This window comes from Lontra canadensis, unplaced genomic scaffold, assembly GCF_010015895.1.
Source record: "Lontra canadensis isolate GAN:19392208 unplaced genomic scaffold, GSC_riverotter_1.0 scaffold21, whole genome shotgun sequence".
NCBI lineage: Eukaryota > Metazoa > Chordata > Mammalia > Carnivora > Mustelidae > Lontra > Lontra canadensis.
Genome location: NW_022631015.1, coordinates 13,015,107 through 13,030,451, shown reverse-complemented (window position 1 = coordinate 13,030,451; position 15,345 = coordinate 13,015,107). Strand labels below are relative to the sequence as shown.

At 35.6% G+C, this 15,345-nt stretch overlaps 1 protein-coding gene across 1 annotated transcript in view; it reads left to right on the top strand.

Annotated features, from left to right (window-relative positions):
- RANBP9 (RAN binding protein 9) overlaps nucleotides 1–15,345 on the top strand; it is an 87,754-nt gene that overhangs the window by 32,544 nt on the left and 39,865 nt on the right.

Below are 15,345 nucleotides of genomic sequence, written 5' to 3'. Positions count from 1 at the left end.
ACCTGACTGAAGTACTTCGACAGGAACATCTGCAACTTTTGATGAAATGTTTTTGGTTTAATTTTGTAGCCCTACTATATGAATCACCAATTGGGTGTATATCTGCAGTTTACTTTTAATGGTTGGAAGTAGTTATGTTTTTTTCTTTCACATAAAGAAGTGGATATATGTTCATATCTTTTACACAGACTGAAGATTGGTAGCTTGTGGGGCACCTGGGTGGCCCAGTCAGTTAAGCATCTGCCTCGGGCTCAAGTCATGATCCCAGGGTCCTGGGCTCTAGCCCTGCATCGGGCTACCTGCCCAGAGGGGAGTCTGCTTCTCTCTCTCCCTCTGTAGCTTCCCCTGCTTGTGCGATCTCTCTCTCTCTCTCAAATAAATAAAAGCTTTAAAAAAAGAAAGATTGGTAGCTTGTGGGTTGCAGATAAGTGTTGTAAGTTTCTATATATAGAAATAGACATATGTACACCAGTGTATCTTGAAGCAGTAATTCTCTTTTGGTGCTCTTAATTTAAGAGTCTTATTATATTCATTATGCAATCTGACAGAAATAAGACACATTTCACTTCAGAAGGTATTAACTTAATTTTCTAGTCTTGTAAGACAAAAAGATCCCTCTTGTACCTAGAGTAATGAGAAGAAACTACTCAGAATTTGAAATTTTAAAATTAGGCATCAAACAAGGAATTTAATTGGTTACCATTATACCCACTAGGTGAATGCTTACTGAACAGCTAACATTTAGTGTAATATGAAATTTTCTTTATTTCTAAAGTTCTTGAGCACTTTTGTTAAGTCACATTGATAAAATTGCTTCTGAGTTTCAAATAAGGCATTGTTTAATTATTGTAATTAAGAGTAAATCTTAAGATTAAATTAAGAACTAATAACTCTAATCCTTTTTTTTTTTTTTTAAGATTTTATTTATTTGACAGAGGTCACAAGTCGGCAGAGAGGCAGGTGAGAGAGGGAGATGGGGAAGCAGGTTCCCTGCTGAGCAGAGAGCTTGATGCAGGGCTCTATCCCAGGACCCTGAGATCATGACCTGAGCCGAAGGCAGAGGCTTAACCCACTGAGCCACCCAGGTGCCCCCTTTTTAAAAGATTTTATTTATTTATTTGACAGAGGCTAATAACTCTAATCCTATATGACACAAATGTCTAGTTCACCAGTCTTTTTGAAGCTGCCAAAAGTTGAATTGTTTCACTCAAAAGGGCCATATTTGCTCTTTTGAAAAACATTGTCACTTTACGTTTCTAGGAAATGTACACAGTTTCCTGACATGCTTTCTCCTCTATTATTTACATATTATTTATTACATTGCTTTGTAGCAGCATTGGTAATAAGCACTGAGATATGTTTTGTTTGAGGCATTGGGGATTCTAGCAGGGCCCTCCTGTGTGTGCTGACTTCTCTGCCTCGGGCCATCCCTTCCTCCTCTAGCCGAGGTGTTTGCAGGGCGCAGGGCCTGGGTGGGGCCTTCTGGGGATGGAGATGCAACAGTGCTCCCCATTTTAATGTATGCATATAAGGTGATTTATTACTTTCCTTTATTGTTACACATATAGGTTAGCCTTGGTTTTTAAATAATATAAACATCCCTGCATTTTAATTAATGTAAATTTACCTTTGTTTGTTTGTTTGTATAGTTCTGTGAGTTTTGGCAAAGGCAGAGTCCTGCAGCCACTACCACGATCATGATATAAAACAATTTCTTTTTTTTTTTTTTTTAAGATTTTTTTTATTCATTTGACAGAGGTCACAAGTAGGCAGAGGCAGACAGAGAGAGGAGGAGGAAGCAGGCTCCCTGCCAAGGAGAGAGCCCCTTGTGGGACTCGATCCCAGGACCCCAAGACCATGACCTGAGTCTAAGGCAGAGGCTTAACCCACTGAGCCACCCAGGTGCCTGATATAAAACAATTTCTTCACTTCCCATACTTCCCTAAAAGGGAATGACCATTAATTAATCTTCTCTTCACTGGTGACTCCTGAGAGCCACCAAACCGTTCTCCTCCCTTAATGGTTTTCTTTTTTAGAAATGGCATGTGAATGGAATTGTATCATATGTAATCTTTGAGACTGACTGACTTCTTTCTTTTGGCATAGTACATTTGATACTAATCCACACTGATGCTTGCACTAATAGTGTGTTGCTTTTTATTACAACCGAGTTAGTATACCAGGGTCAGGCTGTGCAGTGGTTTATTTATCCCTTCCCCAGTTGAAGGACTTTGTGTTGTTGATATGTCCATTATGAGTGCAGCTGCCATAAGTATTTGCAAACAGGTTTTTGTGTGAACATTTTTTTTCTCTGCTTTTAAGCAGACTATATATTAAGGATAATTCTTTATTATGTATGTTGGAATATTTCTCCTAATTTGTTTGCCCGTTATATTTATTTATGGTGTTTTCTCCCCTAAATAGTAGACTTTGGTTTTTAGGACAATTTTAGATTTATAGAAAAATTTTAGCACTCCCCCCACTTTCTCCTATTAACATCTTGCATTAATGTACATTTGTTAAAATTAAGAAACCAGTATTGATGTTATTATTAACCGAGGGTCTTACATTAGGGTTTACTCTCTGTATTGTACCGCTCTCTGGGGTTTGCCCAGATGCATGGTGTCATGTACCCACCACTGCAATGTGGATACTGTTCTGCAGTACAGAATAGTTTTGCTGCCCTGAAAATCCCCTCTCCTTCAGTCTGCTCATTCTTTCCCCTTCTGTCCTCCCGTCTCCACACTCCTAGCAACTACTGATCTTTTTTCTGTCTCCATAATTTCACCTTTTCTCGAGGGTTGTAATTGGAATCATACAGTGTGTAGCCTTTTCGAACTGACCTCTTTGCGCTTAGCAATATGCATTTAAGATTCTTCCATGTCTTTTCATGGCTTGCTAGATGTCTCTTTGTATCAATGAGTAACAGTCCGTTGTATGGATGTAGTACGGTTTTTAGCCATGCACCTATCAAGGGACTTCTTGTTACCGCCAGTTTTTAACAGTTCTGGACAAAGCTGTCATACATTCATGTGCAAGTTTTGTCTGGACGTAAGGCTTCAGCTCATTTGGGTAAATACCTAGAGGGATGATTGCTGGGGCAGAAGGTGGCCTGGGTGAATGGTTTTCTGAGCTTGAGAAGAATGTGTATTCTGCTGTTACTCAACCAGAATAGAATCGAACTGTTCTATAAATGTCAGTGAAATCCAGTTGATTGATGGTGCTCTTGAGTTTGACTGCGTCCTTACTTCTTTTCTGCTTGCTGTGCCTGCCAGTTAATAATACAAATTTGTTGTTGTCTCCAGTTACAATAGTGGATTTAGCTGTTTTTCCTTGCAATTCCATCAGTTTCTGCCTCACAGCTTTTTACACTTTGTTGTAAGGTGCACAGACATTAAGGGTTATTATTGTGTCTTCTTAGAGAATTGTATCATTATGAAATGCTTCTCTTTAATTCGGGTAATTTTCCTTGTTAAATTTGCTTTGAAAAAATGACTAGTTCTGCTTTCTTTTGATTAGTATTAATTAGCATGGTATACCTTTCTCCAACCCTTTACCTTTAATCTGTCTGTGTCTTTATATTTAAAGTGAGCTTCTTGTAGGTGACATATGCTTGGGCCTTGTTTTCTTATCCAGTCTGTCAGTTTTCTTTTAATTGGTAAATTAGACCTTTCACATTGAAAGTGACTCTTATTGTAGTTGGGTTAATGTCAGCATTATTTGCAATTGCTTTCTGTTCGTTGCATTTGTTCCTTGTTGCTTTATTATTATGAATTTAAATCTGTTTTCTTCTCTGGTTTTAATTGAACATTTTTTATGATTGTATCTTCTCTCCTGTTTTAAGATACCAATTATACTTCTTTTTAAAATTTTATTGGTAGTTGCCCTAGAGTTTGCAGTAGACATTTTTAATGAATACAAGTCCATTTTCAAATGACACTTGACCATTTCACAGGTAGTGCAGGCGCTTTATAACAGATTATAATCGATTCTTCCCTTCCTTCTCATGTACTGTTACTCTCATTTCACTTATTCATAAACTACAGATACCTAATTCATTGTTATTGTTATTATTTTCAACAGTTAAGATCAGTTCAGAATAAGAAGAATGAAAGATTTTATTTTATCTTCATTTATTCCTTGTCTTTTTCATTATGTAGATCTGAGTTTCTTTTCTTTCTTTCTTTCTTCTTTTTTTTTTTTAAGACTTTTATGTATTTATTTGACAGAGATCACAAGTAGGCAGAGAGGCAGGCAGAGAGAGGGGGAAGAAGCAGTCTCCCTGCCAAGCAGAGAGCACGATGCAGGGCTCGATCCCAGGACCCTGAGCTGAAGGCAGAGGCTTTAACCCACTGAGCCACCCAGGCACCCCTAGATCTGAGTTTCTTATCTATGCTTTTTCCTTCTCTCTAAAGGGCTTCCAGTATTCTTGCAAGGCAAGTCTATTGGCAGTTCTTCAGTTTTTGTTTGCCTGATAAAGTCTATTTGTCTTTAACTTTTGAAGGCTAATTTTGCTGGTTATTGAATTCTAGATTAGTTTTTTCTTTCGACACTCAGATATTTCACTCCAGTGTCATCTTGTTTGCATGGTTTCTGGGAGGAAGTCTGATGTGATTCTTAATTAACCCTCTTCCTTAAAGGTGAGTTTTTGTTTCATTTTTTCCTTTAGTTTATTTCAAGAATTTCTTTTTGACTTTCTGAAATTTGAATATAAGCCTAGGTGTTTATGTTACGGAATTTATCCATTTATTGTTCTCTGAGCTTTCTGAAATTTTGGTTTCACGCCTGTTGCTAATGTTGGAAAAATTTCCCAGCCATGATTATTTAAAATACCCAAGTTTCTTTCTTCTTCTTTTGGTATGCCCATTACGGTATGCCATCATAGTTGTCCAACAGTTCTTACGTGTTCTCTTCTGATTTTTTTCATTCCTGTTTTTCTCTTGGCAATTCAGTCTGGGAGGTTTTTATTAACATATCTTCAGGCTTACTGATTGCTTCGTGTTTAGTCTAATGATGAAATCATCAAAAGCATTTTTGTGGTAGTATTTTTAACTTCCAGCATTAAAAAAACTTTTTCATAGCTTAGTATGTTAATAACAGTTATCTTAAATTCTTAGTTTGATGATTCCAAAATCTCTGTCTTATCTGAGTTTGTGATGCTTGCTTTGTTTCTTCAGAATGTATTTGTCTTGCTTTTTAGCATTCAATGTAATTTTTCTGTTGAAAATTTTATGTGCTTTATTGGATGGATAGGAACTTACATAAATAGATCTTTAGTGTGAAGAATGTGACCAGGAGTCAAGCTGTGTTTAATGTTTGTTTGGTGTGTGTATTGTGTGATGGTGTCAGAGGCTTCATTTTTCTCAGGTTTCCTTGTTTTTGTTTCCACTATTTGGGGTTTCCCTAGAAACTCCTTAAATAGAGTCTGTCTTTCACCTCTCTGAGTTGTAATCTACTGTTATTATACTATTATACTAGAACTTTGCTGATGTGGTGATAAGGTACCAGGGAAAGGAAGTGTTCTGTAATTTTTTAAAAAAGATTTTATTTATTTATTTGACAGACAGCAAGAGAGGGAACACAAGCAGAGGGAGTGGGTGAGGGAGAAGCAGGCTTCCCACAGAGCAGGGAGCCCCATACGGGGCTTGATCCCAGGACCCTGGGACCATCACCTGAGCCGAAGGCAGACACTTAATGACTGAGCCACCCAGGCGCCCCGGGTTCTATAATTATATGATTAAATTTCAGTTGTTACAGTGAATTAGAGTCCCTTCATTTACTATGAACTTAGAAGAATTTTAATCTTCTCTCCCTCTTTAATCATGAAGGCCAACGGGAACTGGAGTTGTCTGGATGCTCTTTTACTAATTCAAAAAAGGTTCTGATAAAGTAGTTTCCCTTGAAGGTAGGTCTTTGTTAAGGGGGACACATTGTGGTTTGCCTCGGAGGCTCCATGGGTTGTGTCCAATTCTTGATTCCAGCTCCAGTGAGGAACTCAGGGTTGTGAGATTGAGCCCTGTGTCTGGCTGGGCATGTAGCCCACTTGGGATTCTCTCCCTCAGCTCCTCCCTCTCTGCTCCCATCTCTCTCTCAAAAAAAAAATAAAAATAAAAATAATAATAATAAAATATACCAAACTGATAAAAGGAGGACACATTGCTCTGGCCATATCTCAGAATGGTTATTTTTCCTCTTCCCGTGCCCAAAATCTCTGGAAGAAATCTTTTTCCTCCTGGATGATAATCTGGCAGAGCCACTGAAGGTAAAAACTCATGAATATGTGGCCGTCTTGGTTAAGACTGGGCCTTTGGGGATTTTAAAGCTTCAAGCTAGTTTATACTCTGCCTTCAGGAATTCATTGTTACTTTTTATAAAGTATTCTTAACACTTACTTTCTTCAGAGGTTCCTGCTCATGGTAAACTCTGTAGCTTTTTTATTCGTTCAGCTTCTTTTTTCTTGTGGGGAATACAGATTCCAAGCTCTTTATGTACTGGAGCTGAAAACAAAAGACCTCTTGTTTATGCTTTAATGACAGTTTTATTGAAACATAATTTAAAATCATAAACATTTATCCTTAAAAGCATACAATTAGGTAGTTTTTCGTATGTTCACAGACTTGTGCAACCCTTACCACTGTTTAATTTTAGAATTGATACTATCACCTGAAAAAGAAATCCCATACCCATTAGCAGTGACTTCTCCCAATCCAAGACAACCACTTACCTGTTTTTGTTTCTGTGGATTTGCCTACACTGGGCATTTTATGTAAGTAGAGCCTTAGGGCAGGTGTCCTTTGTTTTGTTTTCAGCTTATCCCCCCTCCCCCAAAGATTCATCCATTTATTTTAGAGAGAGAGAGGAGGTAGGGAAGAGTAGACAGGGAGAGGGAGAGAAGCAAACTCTCCTGAGAACAACTCCACGACCCTGAGATCAGAGTTTAGGACAGGACTGGAGCCAAAACCAAGAGCCAGATGCTCAACTGACTGAGCCACCCAGGTACTCTGTGGCTTATTTATTGTAACAGTGTTTTCAGCGTTCATTCCTGCTGTAGCATATATTATATTCCATTCCTTTTTGTTCCCAAATAATATTCCATTGTAAGGATATACACATTCTGTTTATCCACTCGTCAGTAGGTAGAAATATATTTTTAGCCATTATGAATGATGTTTTTATGAACAGTTGGTAACTTTCTTTGTGTGGATAGGTTTTCATTTCTCCTGGATAGATGGCGGGTGTTGAATTGGTGGGTCATAGAGAAACTGTGATTACCATTTCAAGGAACTGCCAGACCGTTTTCCAAAGTGACTGCACTATTTTTTATTGTCACCAGCTGAGAAAATTCTAAATGCTCATTCTTGCCAACACATGTATTCTTGATTCTAGGCGTCTTAGGGTGTGTGAAGTGAGATCTCATAGTGGTTTTGATTTGCATTTCCCTAATGACTAATTTCATGTACTTATTGGCTATTTGTATATTTTCTTTGGAGAAATGTCTGTTCAGGTCCTTTGCCCATGTTTTGGTTGGATTTTCTTTAATTGCAAAGTTCTAAGAGTTGTTTATGTATTCTGATAGAAATCCCTAACAGCTATATGATTTGCATGTATTTTCTCCTGTTTCACATTCTTCGGCCATATTCTTCAACACACAAAAGTTCTATAATCTTATGAAGTCTGGTTTATCTTGTTGTTACTTCTGTTTTTGGTGTAATATCTAGGAAACTGTTGCCTAATCCGAGGTTATGAAGATTTACTCTGGTGTTTCTAACAGTTTACAGTTTTAGCTCTTCCCCTTAGTTTTCTAAACCATTTTGAGTTAATTCTTATATATGGTGTTGAGGCATTGCTTTGCTTTCATTCTTTTGCATAGATACATCTAGTCCCAGCGTCAGTTGAAGAGACTTTCTTCCATTAAATTATCTTGTTTCTCTTGTCCAAATCAATTGACCATAATCCTTAATTTCTAAACTCTTAATTCTGTTGCATTAATATATATGTCTGTTCTAAAGCCAGTAATAATACATTCTCTTAATTATTTTCATTTTAGTGAGTTTTAACATTGTGAAGTGTGAGTCCACCAAGTTTTTTCTTTTTCCTGGGCACCCTGCTTTTCCGTATAAATTTCCGAATCAGTTTGTTAATTTCTGCAGGAAAGCAAGTTAGAATTTTGGTAGGAATTGCCTTGTATCTCTAGAGTAATTAAGGTAGCATTACCATTTTAACCACATTAACAGTATTCTTCCTGTCCATGAACATGGTTATCTTTCCATTTATTTAGGTTCTTTAATTTCTTTCAACAGTGTTTGGTAGGTTTTAGTGTTCAAGTCTTGCACTTTTTTGTTGTTTATTTCTAGATATTTTATTCTTAATTCTGTTGTAAATGGAATTATTTTCTTAAATTCATTTTCCAGTTGCTAAAGAGTAGAAATAAAACTGATTTTTTAAAAATTTTAAAAATTTATTTAGACTGCATACATGAGCATGGGGGAGAGGGAAAGCGAGAAGCCCAAGCAGAGTCCTTGCTGAGAGTGGAGGCCTAGTGGGGCTTGATCACACTATCCTGAGGCCATGACCTGAGCTGAAATCAAGAGTCGGACACCCAGGCGCCCCAAAACTGATTTTTGCATATTGAACTTGGTATTCTGCAGTCTTGCTGAACTTGTATATTAGTTTTTTGGTAGGGCTTCTTTAGGATTTTTTTATATACAAAATTATCTTTACAATATGGATGCTTTGCTTTTTCTTGCCTTATTGCCCAAACTAGAACCTGCAGTCCTGTTTTGAATAGAAATGGTAGAAGTCCTCTTTTCTTGTTTAAGGGGGAAGTATTTAATCTTTTACCATTAAGTATGATGATGTTAGCTATGGATTTAAAAAATATATATATATATATATATATATATATATTTTTTTTTTTTTTTTTTTTTTACCAGCTTTGGAGGTTCCCTTTTATTCCTAATTTGTTGAGTGTTTTTATAAAGAAGAGATGATGGATTTTGTCTTGATTGTGTTTCTTTGTCAATGATCATGTTGCTTTTATTTTTCATTCTCTCAGTGTGGTGTTTTACATTGAGTATGTTTCTAAGCCTTGTTTCTAGGATAAATTTCCCCTTGGTCATGATGTGTAATCCTTTTTGTGTGTTGCCAGATTTGGTTTGCTAGTTGAAGATTTGAGCACATATATTCATAAAGGATAGTTTCTATTGTTTTTTTGTGGTGTCTTTGTCTGATTTTGACAGTAGGGTAACACTGGCTTTGTGTAGGATTAGTTAGAAAGTGTTCCTAATTTGTGGGGAGGAGTCTAAAGATTGGTGATAATTTCTCTATGTGTTTGGTAGAATTCAAGAATGAAGCCATCTGATTTTTGCATATATTGAGCTTGGTATCTTGCAATCTTGCTGAACTTGTATATTAGTTTTTTGGTAGGGCTTAAGATTTTTTATATACAAAATTGTGTTGTAAGTGAATAGAGGATATTTTCTCCTATCTTTACAATATGGATGTGTTTGCTTTTTATATAATATAAAAATATTTTATATTTTTATTCTTTTTATGAGTATAGCTTTTCTTTGTGGGAAGTTTTAAGATTGCTATTCATTTTTGGTAGTTTATGACTTTTAAGAATTTGTCTATTTTAAGTAGGTTATGTAATATGTTGCTATATAGTTGTTCATAGAATTTTCTTACAATTCTTTTTATTTCCTTAAAATCTTTTTTTTTTTTTTAATTTGGTAGTAATTACCATTTTTTTGTTCCTGATTTGATTAATTTGAGTCTTTTTTTCCTCTTAGGAGAACTGAATTTTGGATTCGTTGATTTTTTTGCTTTTCTGGTCTCTATTTCATTGATTTCTGCTCTAATCTTTATTATTTCCTTCCTATTGCCTGCTTTGGGTTTATTAGAGTTTTGTGGGTTTTTAAAAAAAAATTAATTGTCTAGTTTCTCAAAGTAGAAAGTTGGATTATTAGAGATACTTTTTTTTTTTTTAAGTTGTATTTTTAAATAAATCTCTATACCCATTATGGGGCTTGAACTCAATAAACCCAAGATCAAGAAGTCACATACTTTACTGACTGAGCCAGCCAGGTGCCCTCAGATACTTCTTTTTTAAATATAAGCAATTGCAGCTATAAATTTCCTTCTAAGTACTACTTTAGACTCATCCCGTAAGTTTTGATGTGTTATGTTTTCATTCTCGTTCATTTCTAAGTATTTTCTAATTTCACTTGTGATTTCTTTGTTATTTGTTTTCTAGGAGAGTGTTGTTTAGTTTCCACATATTTGTACATTGAAATTTTCCTTGTTTGTAGTTTCTGATTTAATTCCCTTGTGGTTGGAGAATATACTGTGCGTAATTTCAATTATTTTAAATTTATTGAGGCTGTTTTATAGCCTAATAGATCTTGGAGATTGTTCTGTGTGCTCTTGAGAAGCGTGTCTCCACAATGGTTGGCAGAGAGTTCTACAGATGTCTGTTAGTTCTGGTTGGTTTACAGTTGTGTTCAGTTTTGTGTTTCTTTGTTGATCTTCTGTCTGGTTGTTCCATCCATCATTCAAAGTGAGTTATTGAAGTTGTCAGCTATTGTGAATTGTGTATTTTAATTCTTTGAGTTTTTGCTTTAAATAGGACTCTGTTGTTAGAGTTGTATTTGTGTGTAATTTTTACTCTATCTTGGTGTATTGACCCTTTTATCGTGATAAAATATTCTTTTGTTTTTAGTAACAACTTTTGTCTTAATGTTTGTTTGGTACTAGTATAGTTATCTAGTCTCTCATTTGATTACTATTTTAGTTTCTTTTTTACTTTCTTCCTGCTTGTGTGTTCAGACCTCAAGTGTTCCCTGTAGAGTACATTATCTCTGGATCTTTTTTCAGAAAGGAAAAGGACTATTCAGTGGATCTCTGCCTTTTGATTGGATGATTTTATCCATTTGCATTTATTATCATTACTGATAACATAGGACTTAAGTCTGCCATTTTGGTATTTATTATTACATGTGTTATATCTTATTGTTTCTCTGCTCTGCTCTTGTTGCTTTCTTTTGTGTGAATTAGATGTTTTCTAGTGTACCTTTTAATTTCACTGTGGTTTCTTTGTAGTTCTTGAGTTCTCTCTCTCTCTCTTTTTTTTTTTTTTAGTAAAGATTTATTTATTTATTTAAGAGAGAGTGAGCTAACAGGGAGAGGGGCAGAGGAAGAGAAAATATCCTGAGCAGACTCCCTGCTGAGTGCAGAGCCCAATGCAGGGCTCCATTCCAGTACCCTGAACTCAGGACCTTGAGCCACAACCAAGAGTCAGATGCTTAACTGATGGAGCCACCCAAGTGTCCCTTGAATTATTTTCTTACTGGTTGCTCTGGAGTATTACTCATGGTATCTTAATAGGAAAATATAATTTGGATTGATACCAACTTAATTCCAATAGTATGTTAAATTTTTTTTTTTAAGATTTTATTTATTTATTTGACAGAGATCACAAGTAGGCAGAGAGGTAGGTAGAGAGAGAGAGGAAGGGAAGCAAGGCTCCCTGCTGAGCAGAGAGCCGGATGCGGGGCTCGATCCCAGGACCCTGAGACCATGACCTGAGCCGAAGGCAGAGGCTTAACCCACTGAGCCACCCAGGCGCCCCTAGTATGTTAAGTTTTGCAACATAGTGTATCTATTTTCTGCTTTCTCCTTTTTGCTATTATTGTCATGAAATTATATATGTATACAATTTAAACCCAAATGCTATAATTACTACTTCGTGTTTTTTTCTACTTTGTATTTTAGATAGAATTAGAAACAAGTCATTTATATTCTTTTATGTTTATCTATGTAAGTTATCTCTATTGATGTCCTTGCTTTGTGTGGATTTGAGTTACAACCTAGTTTCCTTTCTGTTCCACCTTATTATTTCTTAATATGCCGGTTAGAAATTTTCAGTTTTTGTTTAGTTGGGAACATCTTAGCTTCTCCATTTTTGAAGCATAAATTTGCTCCATATAGAATTCTTGCTTTACGGGCTTTTCTTTCAGCGTCACAGTATGTCATCCCACTGCCCACTGGCTTCCATGGTTTCTGATGAGAAGTCTGTTGTGTATCTAACTGAGTAAAATAGCATTAACTATATGAAGTGGTAATGGTGACATTCCTGTGGAATGTGCAACATGTAAAGAAATAAAACATGAGATGTCTCGGTGGCTCAGTCTAAGGTTAAGTTTCTGCTTTCAGCTCGGGTTGTGGTCCCAGGGTCCTGGGATTGAGTTCTGCATTGGGCTCCTTGCTCAGGAGGGAGTCTGATTTTCCCTCTGCGTGCAGATCCCCCTCCTTGTGTTCTCTCTTTCTCTGACAAATAAATAAAATCTTGAGAAATAAAACATGACAACAGTAGCAAAAATGTGGAAAGAGGTAAACAGGCTTTAAAAAGCTTTGTGTTACCTTGTCATCATGTGATAAATATACTAATTCAAAGATATGTCAAAGGTGTACTTTTTAACACTTACATGTTGTTCATTAGTATAGTACCAAAATGTATAGCAGAACGTTAACAAGGATTAAGTATAGAAAATTACAAAGAACATAGGAAAGGATGAATGGGGAGAACAGATGGGAAACTAACAAGCTCTAGTGGACTTAAACCTGCTATAGTAGGAATTAAACTAGTCTTCTTAGTCTCTTTTATTTGATACTTGGTACAACCATAATTTAAAGAACGGTAGTAAATGTAAAATTTGAAAATACCTGCATTGATACATTGATCTGAAAAGTTTTTATGTCTGTTTCCTTTGCTAAACACAGAGTACCAAGTAATACATTTTTGTTCATGTGCTTTAAAAATCTTGCCACTCCCTCACTGCTGTTGAATTTGAGTTTGTTTTTATATGTCCTGCAACACCCTGAGGTGTTGTACCAACTATGTTGGTTCACTGCGTGTTACGAGCCACACCCGTCCACATCTGCTGGGACAGATTTGTGCATCGAGTAACTTTCCTTTCACCACTTCACAATAACCCACAAGCTACCGTGCTGTGTCACCTACTTCCCCAAGTAAACTTCAGATCTTTTTCAGTGTAAAGTGCCATATTTATTGTGGTGTTTATGTATCTTAAACAATTTAGTGTGTGTAAAATCGTTTTTTATTGAATTGGGGTTTTTTTAAGTTGGGTTCTTCCCTTTTTTTTTAATGTGTTACTGATGGAGTTTAGGAATGCTGTGCTTATAACCCCATTTTTTTCTGATAAGCCCTGTGGTTTTTACTGCATGATTTTGTATAGTGTAGTCATTTTAAGGACCTTAAATGTGATAATAAAGCATGAGTTCCCCTTCCCCCAGCTTTGGTTTAATAGAGATTTCATTTTCACTGTCTTCTGGGCTTCCTATATTCTTATGAGAAATGCGTGAGTGTTCAGCTCAGTGTTCCTATGACAGTAAAATGTCTTTTTTTTTTTTTTTGGCTGCTTTCAGTGTTTGTTCTTTTATTTTGTTTTATTATTTTTTTAAGTTTTCAGCAGTTTGGCTTTGATTTATGCCTAGGTGTGCTTTTCTTGGTATTGAACCTGATAGGTTTGCTATGCTTTTTAAATTTATAGATCTTTTTCTTTTCCCAAATCTGGAAAATTGTTCTCTGAATTTTTGACCCACTCTCTTTTTCTCCTTGTGGAACTCTGGTTACATGTTTGATAGACCTTTTGATGCTTCCTCAGCCAGCTCTCTTTTTTAGCCTTAATATTTTTTCTCTCTGTTCTTCAGAATCTGCTCTGATTTCATCATTACTTACTCGTTTGCCATTTCCAGTGTGCCATTAAGTACATAAGTAAATGCTTATTTCAGATATTTTTCAGCTCCAGAATTTTGGTTTTTTTAAATTCGTTTTCTTTGTTGAAATTGCTATCATTTCATTCAGTACAAGCACATTTCTCTTTACGTCCTTGAGCATTGTAACAACAGCTGCTTCAAAATTCTTTATATTTTAATTTCAAACACTTCATCATCTCAGAGGCATTCTCTTTTGTTTCTGTTCTCTTGAATGTGGGTGATATTTTCCTGTGTCTTTTTATGTAAAGTACCATTAATTGTATTCTAGCATATTATATATGGGTTACAGATTTTAAAAGCAATAGTATTTTTAAAGAATTTGGCTCTTTTTAAGTATATATTTCATGCTTTTTGTGCTGATTATTGTTTCTTTGACCCATGTATTTCTTCTCATTTTTTTCACTTATCTTTCTACTAAAGCATATCCTCAAATAGTTCTTTTGTGAGGTTCTGTGGAAAGTAAGCCGTTAGCTTTTTAGTGTCTTAAAATACCTTATTTTGCCCTCATTTTCAATGATACTTTATCTGAGCGTTCAGTTCTAAGCTGGTAGTTCTTTATCCTTAGTGCTTTTGTGCCATTGTTTATTGTCATAAAAGGTCCTTTTTTGGGGGAGATAATTTGCCTTTTCTCTTTGTAAGCTTTTAGGATTATGTGTTATCAATATTCTACAGTGTGCCCACGTGAGAGTTTATCTTCTAAGCTTTTAGTAGTTTCTGTAGTTTTCTATGTATATAATCATGGCAACTAAAAATAAAGATTATTTTATATCTTTTAATATTAATACTGGTTATTTGTTTTCATTATATTATTAAATTATCTGAAACCTTCAAAATACTATTTAACAGTTGTAGTAGACAGTTCCATGTCCTGATTTTAATGGAGATGGCTTCAGTGTTTACTGTTGAATACTTGCTGTATTAGATTTGGTAAAAAGTGTGTCGTATTTTAGTTTGCTTTTATTTTGGTTGAGTTTTTATTAAAAATGGTAGCTAAAGGGTGCCTGGGTGGCTCAGTCTGTTTAGCGGCTGCCTTCAGCTCAGGTCATGATCCTGGAGTTCCAGGATCTAGGCCCATGTCAAGGTCCTTGCTCAGTGGGGGGAGTCTGCTTCTCCCTCTCCCTCTCTCTCTGCACCTCTATCCCTGCTTCTCCCCCTGCTCATGCTCGCGCTCTATGTGTGTCTCTCAAATAAGTAATATCTTAAAAAAAAAAAATAATGGTAGCAAAATTTGTCAAGTGCCATTTTAAGTCTTGATGCAATCACAGCCTTTTCACAAACTGGATTCACCTTATTCTTTTATTTAGTCGGTGGCTTTTCTTTTTCTTTTTGTATCAGTACTTACAAGTGTATTGTTTTATACTCTTCCCACTTTTCAGCTATCTTTATCAGGTTTTATTAATATTTTATAAGCTAAAATGAATCACATAGTTCAATAATTTTTCCTTTTATATTTCTTTTTTTGGAGGTAATTTTCTTCTTTTAGTTTGATAAATTAAAAACGAAGAATCTTACCTTTAATTTGATTTTGTCATTTCGCCAAATTCTAAG